Source organism: Salmo salar, chromosome 12 (genome assembly GCF_965601325.2).
Source record: "Salmo salar chromosome 12, fSalSal1, whole genome shotgun sequence".
NCBI classification, from domain to species: domain Eukaryota; kingdom Metazoa; phylum Chordata; class Actinopteri; order Salmoniformes; family Salmonidae; genus Salmo; species Salmo salar.
This window is the reverse complement of record NC_138302.1, coordinates 30171907-30185600: the sequence shown is the minus strand read 5'-3', so window position 1 is coordinate 30185600 and position 13694 is coordinate 30171907. Positions and strand designations below refer to the sequence as shown.

At 45.0% G+C, this 13694-nt stretch overlaps 1 protein-coding gene across 1 annotated transcript in view; it reads right to left on the bottom strand.

Moving 5' to 3' along the window:
- The window catches only part of LOC106564677 (netrin-1), a 98242-nt gene that overhangs the window by 34181 nt on the left and 50367 nt on the right, over positions 1-13694 (bottom strand). The window lies entirely within an intron of this gene.

The window sequence follows — 13694 nt, the reverse complement described above, 5'->3', positions numbered from 1 at the left end:
CTCCCTCTCTCAGCTTCCTCTCTCTCTCTCTCTCTCTCTCTCTCTCTCTCCGCATCCCCCCCCCTCTCTCTCTATTTGTCTGTATTATGTGAGTCAGTAGCTGTTGCTGCTAAACTCGCTTATCTTAATCAGACAACGGAGGGGGAATCTGTAGCCCTCTCCCCTCTGTTATCAGGTCGGTGGGCTTTAAAGCGAGTGTAATGATTACCACTTTATCAGGCCAATCTGTCACCAGGTTTCATTGCCTCATTTTGTCTGGGAGAGGAGGGGAGTGTTGGAGGCTAGAAAACAGAGAGAGAGAAAAAAAAGGGGGGGGCTTACACACAACCTATAAACAAGTGTAGAGGCCAATCGGGCACGTCTTCAGGCATGTAAATTTAAGAGCCTGTCAGTAGGGCGGAGGGGAGTGGGGTAGGGGGGCGTTAGGGAGGGCAAAGTGCGGCCCTCTTCAGAGCTTCTGAGAGCTAGCACCGTGTTTTTAAGAGCGTCTGCCCCACTAACCACAGCTTAAGCCTGCCAGTAAATCAAGTTGCTCCGCACATGGTCTGCAGGTGGGCCGCTCTTTTTCGCTTGTTCTCTCGTTTTCTCTCTCTGGGTGTCTCTTTCATTCCCTGACTCTCTCGTTCTCTCACTCTATCGCTCTCTCTCGCTCATGCTCTCTCGCTCTCTCTCTCTCAATTTCAATTCAATTCAAAGGGCTTTATTGGCATGGGAAACACATGTTTACATTTCCAAAGCAAGTGAAATAGATAATAAACAAAAGTGAAATAAAGAATATAAAATAAACAGTAAACATTACACTCACAAAAGTACCAAAGGAATAGAGAAAAATAGAGAAATAGAGAAAACGTCATATTATGGCTATATACAGTGTTGCAACGATGGGCAAATAGTAAAAGTACAAAAGGGAAAATAAATAAACATAAATATGGGTTGTATTTACAATGGTGTTTCTCTCTCCTCCCAGGGACCTCCTGCCCTTTCTTTCTGCCACAGCCTGCTGGGGACCCACCTGGGGAGAGTTTAATTAAGCTTCAAGTGGGTGTCCACTTAGCACTTAAGTAGCTACGCTATCCTGCTATCCTTCTTCACAGCTACTCCAGATGGCTGGGCAAGATATGGACATTAGCTAGTGAAAAAGGCTAACTCCTTCCATCCTCCAGTCCTCATTCACACACACTTGTAGAGGGCAGAGAAAGGGCTAATGAGCCCCTCATGATGAGCTAGTTACAGGGGCTAGCTAGGCTAGCGAAAGGCTAGCTCCTTCCAACCTCTTTGACACACACACTTGAAGTGGGGAGAGAAAGTGCTTATCTTGGTCCTCAAGATGAGCTAGTTAAAGGAGCAGTCTGGGAGAGAATAGGCCTTTTTAATATGAGCCTGGGGAACATAGGCTTTTTATAAGCCATTGTTAAAGTACTAAGCCGGTTGAGGAGCTCTGAAGGTTGAGGGACTTGGTCCTGTATATAAAAGTTTCGCTCCTCTATATGAAGACCTTGGAGAGGCTCAGATGGAGCTAGGATTAAGTTCCCTACTAGTGTAACACACACACACACACTTTGAGGAGGGAGATGCACATAAAAGAGTGAAAAATGTTCTTGGTTAACGGGGAAGGGTGATGGAAGGCATTTCAAAGGAGCTTGCTCTTCATAGGAGACGATCATTGCTCAATGTGAGAATTTTTTAACTCTGCCAATCGTTTACCATAAAGCTTGGCGTTTGAAGTTTGAACTGCAATGCTCCCCCTCAGTTTGGGTTTGTGCATTCGGTGCCTATAAGAATCATTTGTTGGCTGTTGGATAAGGCCAAACCCGAGCCATGTCTGTGTTCTATTATAATTAGGTTTCTACCGGTCCGCAAAAAAAATGTGTGGAGAGGAGAGATGAAATAATGTTACATGACTCAGGACTTTTTTCAATGTTCATCTGATACAGGGAATGTCTATCTAACTTTGGGTTTTCATAAGTTTTGGTATTTTATTGATTAAAATAATTGGAAACCTTAGGGATGTCACACTTTTGGCCAAGGAAAGAGCCTATGGGCATACAGACAATATTATTCCCATATAGTTGCCATTTTACATGCAACACAATACATGTAAGTCATTATAATTGACAACAGCAACAAAAAGATGACTTTATTTTTCATTTCCAGAGAAGTTATGAAAAACAATATTTTTTAAATCCCTAACATAATGTTATTTATGGTTAATAAAGTTCTACAGTGCAAGACATATGGAGAGGAGAACGTAATAACTTCTACATGTTATTCGAACTGAAACTGAGAGTTTCCTTTGACAAAGACACATTTTTGTTCTGTTTGTAAAAGTTGTTCCTCACGGTTCCACTCACTGAAGTGATTACACACCGGCTGATGTTACTGTGCGAATTACGATGAAAGTAATGGTACTAATATGGTACCCTGCTGCACTAAGCTTGGTATTTCTCTCAATAGAATAACTTTCAGACACTCCTTTCGTCGTCAGATTTTTAAAGCATCATAACCAAAGATCAAAGGCTGGTGTCAATGATTCAGTTTCTTTACCGTTATCACAGCATCTGAATATTACTTGGTCACAAACCTCCTAAAAGGGTTGCCATGGCAGCCAGCGTATCAAACTCTTTATCAACTCAACTAATATTTGCGGTGCTGAGTTTGTTAGAACCGGACCACCCAGAGAGCTTCTACCTTGTTGCCCACCTTGGCTATCCTACCATGTTAATTAACTATCTATACTTGCATGGGATTTAGGCCCAACCACCTGTGTGGTATCAACAATAGGTTCCCTATCCAATAAACTCTAAGCATAGTGGGCCTTGGGCCACGCCCGGACACTGTGCCAAAATGTGATATTACTTTAGCTCTACCAACAAAGGTGTTAGAGAAACGAACAAGATGCACCTTTCATAAGTAGTCACTTAGGGCCCAGGCCCTCAATCGAAATGCATTCTGTGTTTACGCTCTAGTCAATGAGGGGTGAAGCTATAAATCTAGGCTCTGGGCACTGTTCTTTCTGGGCCAAAATGGCCGTTGCTCTCAGTTTCCTTCGCAATGGTCTCACATGGGAGTCATTTGAAGTGATCGAGTTTCTCATATAAAAGCAAGACTCTGTACTCTTCTACCCTCTTGTATTGCTAAAGGGCTTATTCTGTCCAAGAGCTACCCAGCAAAGGTTCCCGTTGAACAATAAATAACTGAGGGCCTTAATTGCTGTCACTTTAGTGTAGCTGCATGGTGTGTATTTATGTCACTGGAGGAGCGAACAGAAATTAGTTACGCGGTTTTAGTTTGCATTGAATTATCTTGAGTTATGATATGCCGGACTTTAAATAATTTTACAAGCTAAGCACTAAGCACAAGATGGTTCATAGGAGTTTATATATAATAGGTTAAGCAGTGTATGTGTTAACTTCATTAACACAGAGAGCGAGAGAGGGGGAAGAAATGGTTAATATTGAGAGAGAGAGAGAGAGAGAGAGAGAGAGAGAGAGAGAGAGAGAGAGAGAGAGAGAGAGAGAGAGAGAGAGAGAGAGAGAGAACACAGTGACAGACTCATATCTTCACTCATTGCCAGCAAAGTTCCAAATATAGTTCTGTGCAAATATTTTACCTGGCAAGCGGACAGGATCATGCGTCATATCATTTGTCACCTTAACGTAATTACCAATAATTCTTGTTTTGATGTAATCGAACACCGCAGCCTAACTCAGACAATGTTTGCTTATAATTACATTAGGGCTTTCACTCTGGCTAGTTTCAGAAATTAAATTGAACAAAACTGCTTAGGTAAGCTGAGGATTGTATAAATGATGATGGAATCTGTTTATGCTTTCGTGTTGGTGTGAGGCATCACTGAGTTTGAAGGAGTTTGGACAAACTAACAGACGAACATAGGAAGTTTCTCTTGCATATGAGATGGGTTATTATTTCCTACTAGTGTGGGGACCTAGTGTAATGACATGTTATTTACATGGTGGCATGCAAGGGTTTAGACCACAGGGATATGCTGTACTGCTGTTCAAAGACTGAGCTCACAGCCTATGGGAGTACAGTAACGGTGTCTGTGATTGGTGGATCTGGGTGTGCGTGTGTGTGTGTGTGTGTGTGTGTCACTGCTATTGGCCGCTGTTCATTCAGTGACACGGATAAATAACAAATAAACGTAATAATCTTAATCTGGGATCTTAATCTGTTGGTGGCAATGATGATCTAACTGACTAGGTGATTATGAAGGTTAAACACCTCTTAAAGGATCCACCCCCTTTTTTCAATTTTCACCTAAAATTGCATACTCAAATCTAACTGCATGTAGCTCAGGACCTGAAGCAAGGATATGCATATTCTTGATACCATTTGAAAGGAAACACTTTGAAGTTTGTGGAAATGTGAAATGAATGTAGGAGAATTTAACACATTAGATCGGGTAAAAGATAATACAAAGAAAAAAACATGTGTTTTTTAAATGTTACATGACTCAGTTGGGAGATGCAAGAGAAAGGCAATAATGTATTATTCCAGTCCAGGTGCAATTTAGATTTTGGCCACTAGATGGCATCAGTGTATGTACAAAGTTTTAGACTGATCCAATGAACCATTACGTTTCTGTTCAAAATGTTGTATCAAGACTGCCCAAATGTGCCTAATTGGTTTATTAATAACTTTTCAAGTTCATAACTGTGCACTCTCCTCAAACAATAGCATGGTATTCTTTCACTGTAATAGCTACTGTAAATTGGACAGTGCAGTTAGATTAACAAGAATTTAAGCTTTCTGCCAATATCAGATATGTCTATGAAATGTTCTTGTTACTTACAACTTCATGCTAATCGCATTAGCCTACGTTAGCTCAACCGTCCCGTGGGGGAGCCACCGATCCTGTAGAGGATTTATTAAGCCTGCTAGCTAAAGGTTCAAATCAAAGTGTATTGGTCCTGTACACAGTTTAGCAGATGTTATAGCGTTGTTTAGCAAAATGCTTATGTTACTAGCTCCTACAAATGCAGTAACATGTTTTTTTTAAATTACAACAAAAATCGAGAACGTCGGGTCGAATCCAATTAACAACCCAAATAGCACTGTAACAGTAATCAAAATGCAATCTATACATCCAGTGCATTCGGAAAGTATTCAGACCCCTTGACATTTCCACATTTTGTTACATCTTATTCTATATGGATGAAATTGTTTGCTTTCCTCATCAATCCACACACTCATAGCCCACTCGTAGCACGCGCTCCAGCAGGTATATCTCACTGGTCACCCCCAAAGCCAATTCCTCCTTTGGTCGTCTTTCCTTCCAGTTCTCTGCTGCCAATGACTGGAACGAACTGCAAAAATCTCCTGGAGACTCATATCTCCCTCACTAGCTTTAAGCACCAGCTGTCAGAGCAGCTCACAGATCACTGCACCTGTACATAGCCCATCTGTAAACAGCCCATCTATCTACCTACCTCATCCCCATACTGTATTTATTTATTTATCTTGCTCCTTTCCACCCCAGTATCTCTACTTGCACATTCATCTTCTGCACATCTACCATTCCAGTGTTTAATTGCTATATTGTAATTACTTCGCCACCATGGCCTATTTATTGCCTTAACTTACCTAATTTGTACTCACTGTATATAGATTTTTTGTTTTCTTTTGTTCTACTGTATTATTGACTATGTTTTGTTTATTCCATGTGTAACTCTGTTGTTGTATGTGTAGAATTGCTATGCTTTATCTTGGCCAGGTCGCAGTTGCAAATTAGAACTTTTTCTCAACTAGCCTACCTGGTTAAATGAAGGTGAAATAAAATAAAAAATACAAAAAACATAATGACAAAGCAGAAACAGGTTTTAGACATTTTTGCAACACCCACCCCAAACAAAATATCACATTTACATAAGTATTCAGACCCTTTACTCAGTAATTTGTTGAAGCACCTTTGGCAGCGATTACAGCATAGAGTCTTCTTGGGTAGCTTGGCACACCTATATTTGGGGAGTTTCTCTCAATCTTCTCTGCAGATCCTCTCAAGCTCTGTCAGGTTGGATGGGGAGCGTTGCTGCACAGCTATTTTCAGGTCTCCAGAGATGTTCGATCGGGGTCAAATCCGGACTCTGTCTGGGCCACTCAAGGACATTCAGAGGATTGTCCTGAAGCCACTCCTGCGTTGTCTTGGCTGTGTGCTTAGGGTCATTGGAAGGTGAACCTTTGCCCCAGTCTGAGGTCTTGAGCACTCTAGAGCAGGTTTTCATCAAGGATCTCTTTGTACTTTGCTCTGTTCATCTGTCCATCGATCCTGACTAGTCTCCCAGTCCCTGCTGCTGAAAAACATCTCCACAGCATGATGCTGCCACCACCATGCTTCACCGTAGGGATGGTGCCAGGTTTCCTCCAGACGTGACACTTGGCATTCAGGCCAAAGTGTTCAATCTTGGTTTCATCAGACCAGAGAATCTTGTTTCTCATGGTCTGAGAGTCCTTTAGGTGCCTTTTGGCAAACTCCAAGCAGGCTTTCATGTGCCTTTTACTGAGGAGTGGCTTCCGTCTGGCCACTCTACCATAATGGCCTGATTGGTGGAGTGCTGCAGAGATGGTTGTCCTTCTGGAAGGTTCTCCAATTTCCACAGAGGAACTCTGGTGCTCTGTCAGAGTGACCATCGGACTCAGTTTGGCCATGCTGCCAGCTCTTGGAAGAGTCTTGGTGGTTCCAAACGTCTTCCATTTAAGAATGATGGAGGCCACTGTGTTCTTGGGAACCTTCAATGCTGAAGAAATGTTTTGGTACCCTTCCCCAGATCTGTGCCTCGACACAATCCTGTCTCAGAGCTCTATGGACAATTCCTTCAACCTCATGGCTTAGTTTTTGCTCTGACATGCACTGTCAACTATGGGACCATATATAGACAGGTGTGTGCCTTTCCAAATCATGTCCAATCAATTCATTTTACCACAGGTGGACTCCAATCAAGTTGTAGAAACATCTCAAGGATGATCAATGGGCTCCCGAGTGGTACAGCGGTCTAAGGCACTGCATCTCAGTGCAAGAGGCGTCACTACAGACACCCTGGTTCGAATCCAGGCTGTATCACAATCGGCCGTGATTTGGAGTCCCATAGGGCGGCGCACAATATACCCAGCACCGTCCGGGTTTGGCAGGTGTAGGCCGTCATTGTAAATGAGAATTTGTTCTTAACCGACTTGCCTAGTTTTTAAAACAACTGGATGAACCTGAGCTCAATTTCAAGTCTCATAGCAGGGTCTGAATACGTATGTATATAAGGTATTTCTGTTTTTTACTTTTAATACATTTGCTAACATTTGTCATTATGGGGTATTGTGTGTAGATTGATGAGGACTTTTTATTTGTTTAATCAATTTTAGAGTAAGGCTGTAACGTAACAAAACGTGGAAAAAGGGAAGGGCTCAGAATACTTTCCGAATGCACTGTATGTATACCGGAAAATGTACACAATATACTGTATACTAAGAATGATATGTACTGTCACGTCCTGGCCAGTATATAAAGTTAATTGTTTTGTAGTTTGGTCAGGGCGTGGCAGAGGGTATTTGTTTTATGTGGTTCGGGGTGGTGTGTTTGTTAAAAGGGTGTTTGGTTTAGTATTTCCGGGTTTTGGTTTATGTCTAGGTAGTTCTATGTGGAGTCTAGTGAGTGTATGTCTATGTTTGGTTAATTGGGGTTGGGACTCTCAGTTGAAGGCAGGTGTTGTCTATCTGCCTTTGATTGAGAGTCCCATATATTAGGGTGTGTTTGTGTTTGTGATTTGTGGGTGATTGTTCTGTGTTGAGCCTATGCTAGCCAGACTGTTTGTAGTTGTTCGTTCGTTCTTTTTGTTTTGTGATTTTGTACGTTCATTTTTTGAAGTTAATAAATTCTCAAGATGAGCATACACGTACCTGCAGCGTATTGGTCCTCCTTCACCGACGACAACCGTGACAGAATCACCCACCACCAAAGGACCAAGCAGCAGAGGAAGGAGCAGACGGAGTTCAAATTGGACAAAAGAGAGAAGTGGACCTGGGAGGAAGTTCTGGACGGGGCCGGACCTTGGCATCAGGCTGGGGATTATCGCCGCCCGCAGTGGGAAATTGAGGCAGCCAAGGCAGAGAGGTGGTGGTACGAGGCCATGGACACGCTGAAGGAGAAGCACGAGAGGCACCCCCAAGAAGATTTTTGGGGGGGGCACACGGGTAGTTTGGCTAGGCGTAAGAAGAGCCGGAAGCCAGCTACCCGTGGTTATATGGAGGAGCATATGGGGTGGAGAGCGCTATGTTTCGCTGAGAAGCGCACTATCTCACCCATACGCACGCACAGTCCGGTGCGAGTTATTCCAGCCCCTCGCAGGTGCCGTGCTAGGGCGGGCATCCAGCCTGGTAGGAGGATGCCTGCGCAGCGCATCTGGTCGCCGGTACGCCTCCGAGGACCAGGCTACCCAACTCCCGCTCTACGCACGGCTACCATCAGGCCCCTGCACAGCCCAGTCTGCCCTGTACGAGCACCCCGCTCGTACAGGGCTACTAGTTCCATCCAGCCAAGGCGGGTTGTGCAGGAGGTAAGATCTAGACCGGCTGTGCGCCTCCATAGCCCTGGGTTTCCAGCTCCTGTCTCTCGTGCGGACCCGGAAGTGCGTCCACCCAGTCCGACTCGTCCTGTTCCCGCTCCCCGCACTAAACGGCAAGTGCGTAAACCCAGCCTCGCCAGTCAACAGTCATCATCAGAGCTCCCCGCCAGTCAACAGTCATCATCAGAGCTGCCCGCCAGTCAACAGTCGTCGGAGCTGCCCGCCAGTCAACAGTCGTCGGAGCTGCCCGCCAGTCAACAGTCGTCGGAGCTGCCCGCCAGTCAACAGTCGTCAGAGCTGCCCGCCAGTCAACAGTCGTCGGAGCTGCCCGCCAGTCAACAGTCGTCGGAGCTGCCCGTCAGTCAACAGTCGTCGGAGCTGCCCGTCAGTCAACAGTCGTCGGAGCTGCCCGTCAGTCAACAGTCGTCGGAGCTGCCCGTCAGTCAACAGTCGTCGGAGCTGCCCGTCAGTCAACAGTCGTCGGAGCTGCCCGTCAGTCAACAGTCGTCGGAGCTGCCCGTCAGTCAACAGTCGTCGGAGCTGCCCGTCAGTCAACAGTCGTCGGAGCTGCCCGTCAGTCAACAGTCGTCGGAGCTGCCCGTCAGTCAACAGTCGCCGGAGTGGCCAGACTGCGCTGAACTGCCGGAGTGGCCAGACTGCGCTGAACTGCCGGAGTGGCCAGACTGCGCTGAACTGCCGGAGTGGCCAGACTGCGCTGAACTGCCGGAGTGGCCAGACTGCGCTGAACTGCCGGAGTGGCCAGACTGCGCTGAACTGCCGGAGTGGCCAGACTGCGCTGAACTGCCGGAGTGGCCAGACTGCCCTGAACTGCCGGAGTGGCCAGACTGCCCTGAACTGCCGGAGTGGCCAGACTGCCCAGACGGTCCCGAGTTGCCAGACTGTCCCGAGTTGCCAGACTGCCCAGACGGTCCCGAGTTGCCAGACTGCCCAGACTGTCCCGAGTTGCCAGACTGCCCAGACTGTCCCGAGTTGCCAGACTGCCCAGACTGTCCCGAGTTGCCAGACTGCCCAGACTGTCCCGAGTTGCCAGACTGCCCAGACTGTCCCGAGTTGCCAGACTGCCCAGACTGTCCCGAGTTGCCAGACTGCCCAGACTGTCCCGAGCTGCCAGACTGTCCAGACTGTCCCGAGCTGCCAGACTGCCCAGACTGTCCCGAGCTGCCAGACTGCCCAGACTGTCCCGAGCTGCCAGACTGCCCAGACTGTCCCGAGCTGCCAGACTGCCCAGACAGCCTGGAACGGCCTGAGCCGGAGCCACCTCCAAAAAATAGGTGGGTTGGGGAGGGGGGGTGTAGCACAGTGCCGTCGTTGACGGCAGCCACCCTCCCTTCCCTCCCTTTAGTAAGGGGGAATTTTTCTTTTGGGTATTGTTTGGGGTTATTTTTTTTTGTTAAGGTGCTTCCGGGGTAGCACCTTTAAGGGGGGGGTACTGTCACGTCCTGGCCAGTATATAAAGTTAATTGTTTTGTAGTTTGGTCAGGGCGTGGCAGAGGGTATTTGTTTTATGTGGTTCGGGGTGGTGTGTTTGTTAAAAGGGTGTTTGGTTTAGTATTTCCGGGTTTTGGTTTATGTCTAGGTAGTTCTATGTGGAGTCTAGTGAGTGTATGTCTATGTTTGGTTAATTGGGGTTGGGACTCTCAGTTGAAGGCAGGTGTTGTCTATCTGCCTTTGATTGAGAGTCCCATATATTAGGGTGTGTTTGTGTTTGTGATTTGTGGGTGATTGTTCTGTGTTGAGCCTATGCTAGCCAGACTGTTTGTAGTTGTTCGTTCGTTCTTTTTGTTTTGTGATTTTGTACGTTCATTTTTTGAAGTTAATAAATTCTCAAGATGAGCATACACGTACCTGCAGCGTATTGGTCCTCCTTCACCGACGACAACCGTGACATGTACATTAGTAGATATATTAAAGTTAGCTATGTCAAGAATCCAGTATATAAGTAAATAAATATGTGGTGTGTATAAACAGTGTAACTAAATACAAAGTACAGTAGTAGAAATATCAGAATGAGCTGTGTCAGGAATACAGTATTTAAATACTGTGTGAAACGGGAAGTGTCCAGTGGTTCAATGTCTCTGACAGGGGACATCAGCGTTGGATGTGTGTATGTGTATATGTGTGTGTGTGTGTGTGTGTGTGTGTGTGTGTGTGTGTGTGTGTGTGTGTGTGGTGTGTGTGTGTGTGTGTGTGTGTGTGTGTGTGTGTGTGTGTGTGTGTGTGTGTGTGAGTGAGTGTGCCTCACCTGGCAGCCGGCTAGTGATGGCTGTTCAACAGTCTGATGGCCTGCTAATAGAAGCTGTTTTTTAGTCTCTCGGTCTTGGCACTGATGCGCCTCTACGTACAACGTCTGCCCGGCTCGCACACATCGCACCGAATCGCACACATCGCACCGAATCGCACACATCGCACCGAATCGCACACATCGCACACATCGCACCGAATCGCACACATCGCACCGAATCGCACACATCGCACTGAATCGCACACATCGCACCGAATCGCACACATCGCACGGAATCGCACACATCGCACCGAATCGCACACATCGCACCGAATCGCACACATCACACCGAATGTCGATCTATCGTTCAGCGCGCTCTGTTTTATTTTTCACTCGGTACGCAAATTATATGCAGAGGTGTTAAGTACTCTCGGCCAGCAAATGCTATTGGTGTGTCTGAGCCCTAACATAAGCAAGAAGCTTGACTCAACACAGATGTAGACTCCATTCCTAGAATCTTCTAGAAATAAAAACTGGACCCATGTCATATTCCACAACCTCTGTTAAAAACATCACATATAAAGTAACAGGAGAGATGTGTACAGTTTTGCCATCAAGTTAGCAGCAGCAAAGAGAGACAGAATCAAGCAGTTACGAGCATGAGTCAAAAGGTTGAAGACCAGCCTGGGAAAAAAGAGAGCAGGAAAGACATGCAAAAGAAGACATTGAGATGATGGAGGCACAGAGAGAGTTCTCACTTTTCCATGTCGGTGGTGTTGGCAGTTGGCACAATCAAAGGAGTCAAGAGACGTTCAGAGCCCCACATGTCCCAGATGCACACGTACAGTTCAGAATTAGGTGCTTAGAGGTCCACACTGATGCATTTTTCACAGCTTTTTGACAAGTTGTTTTGACATAATATTTACGGCATCAGTATAGTAAGTCTCCTGCCATTAAATAATGGACATAATATTGAAATTAATAATTTACAGTAAATCCTAACATTCTATGACTGTTTTTTTTTTTTAAACTAGGAAACTAGAACAACTTGCAAAATGTCAACAGAAATAAAGTTGGTTACTCTAGGCTCTGCAGTAGCTGTAGACCCAAATACTCATTGTGCGTATTGAGGGTTTTGAGTGGCATTTCAACTTTGGCTTAACTAACTACTCAAAGCTGCAGTGAATCCATTAGTGGATTCCTGCTAGTTTGTTGACCCTAATTCAGCTATGCCTGAGAAATCCTCCGTGGCCTCTGACACACACACACACACACACACACACACACACACACACACACACACACACACACACACACACACACACACACACACACACACACACACACACACACACACACACACACACACACACACACACACACACACACACACACACACACACACACACACACACACTGCCTCAGAAATCCTATGTTGCCTCTGACTCAGAACCAGAGGTCTTCATTAGCTCTCCAAGTTAAGCAAATCATATTTAATAAAAAGCCAGAGTAAAAGAGTTCACCTGGGAGTAAGATGGATTATTCATTTAAAATCTGCTACGGTTCTGAAAATCGGGGTAAAAGACTAGCAGTAGTCTTTTGATAGTGGAGCTTCGCACACATATGGGGAGCACTGCGGCATAAATATACATGTATTAATAAATATCAGTGATGAATAAATGGAATTGAATTAAAATGTTAATTCAATTAAATGTGATTATTTCAATCAACACTGTGATAAAAATGCATCAGTAGACTTAAAGGTATCACAGGGAAACCCACCATGAGAGTGAGTCATGGTGCTGAAAGAATCAAGTCTTGTCCACGTGAAAACGGGATAGATGGATGGATGGGAGAACAATACGAGGTTATTACATCTCCAACAATTAGACAGCCTCATAGAGATGGGCAGGGTATATAGTATGGGGGGTTAATGATACACGGCCTCCCGTGATGGATGTCTGTTTGCATTCCCCAATCGAAAATTCCAAAGTGTTAATGTCAGCTGGGAACACCGCACGAATGGGATTGATGGGTGTTTGGGTTTGGGTTCCATGACTTTTGTTATTAGGACTTTTTTTCATGCAGAGAATGAATCATGTTGGATGTGATGTTTGGATAAACCGGACTGTTTACTCTCAATCTCTCTCGTTCTGTCAAACTGACAGATCTTTTAGAAATGTGACTTTATAGCAAATTCATGTTTTCCAGTTATGTGAAACTATGATATTAAATAGACAGAAGCAAATAATCACAAACAATACAAGAAATAGAGACTTATTCCACATTCATACTGTAGCGTTGATGTCAGGTGTGGATAAATGAAGAAAACAACGTTATAACAGTTGAAATACATTGACTTACAGTGAGGGGAAAAAAGTATTTGATCCCCTGCTGATTTTGTACGTTTGCCCACTGACAAAGAAATGATCAGTCTATCATTTTAATGGTAGGTTTATTTGAACAGTGAGAGACAGAATAACAACAACAAAAAATCCAGAAAAACACATGTCAAAAATGTTAGAAATTGATTAGCATTTTAAATGAGGGAAATAAGTATTTGACCCCAGGTGTCTTTTATACAGGTAACGAGCTGGGATTAGGAGCACACTCTTAAAGGGAGTGCTCCTAATCTCAGTTTGTTACCTGTATAAAAGACACCTGTACACAGAAGCAATCGATCAATCAGATTCCAAACTCTCCACCATGGCCAAGACCAACGAGCTCTCGAAGGATGTCAGGGACAAGATTGTAGACCTACACAAGGCTGGAATGGGCTACAAGACCATCGCCAAGCAGCTTGGTGAGAAGGTGACAACAGTTGGTGCGATTATTCGCAAATGGAAGAAACACAAAAGAACTGTCAATCTACCTCGGCCTGG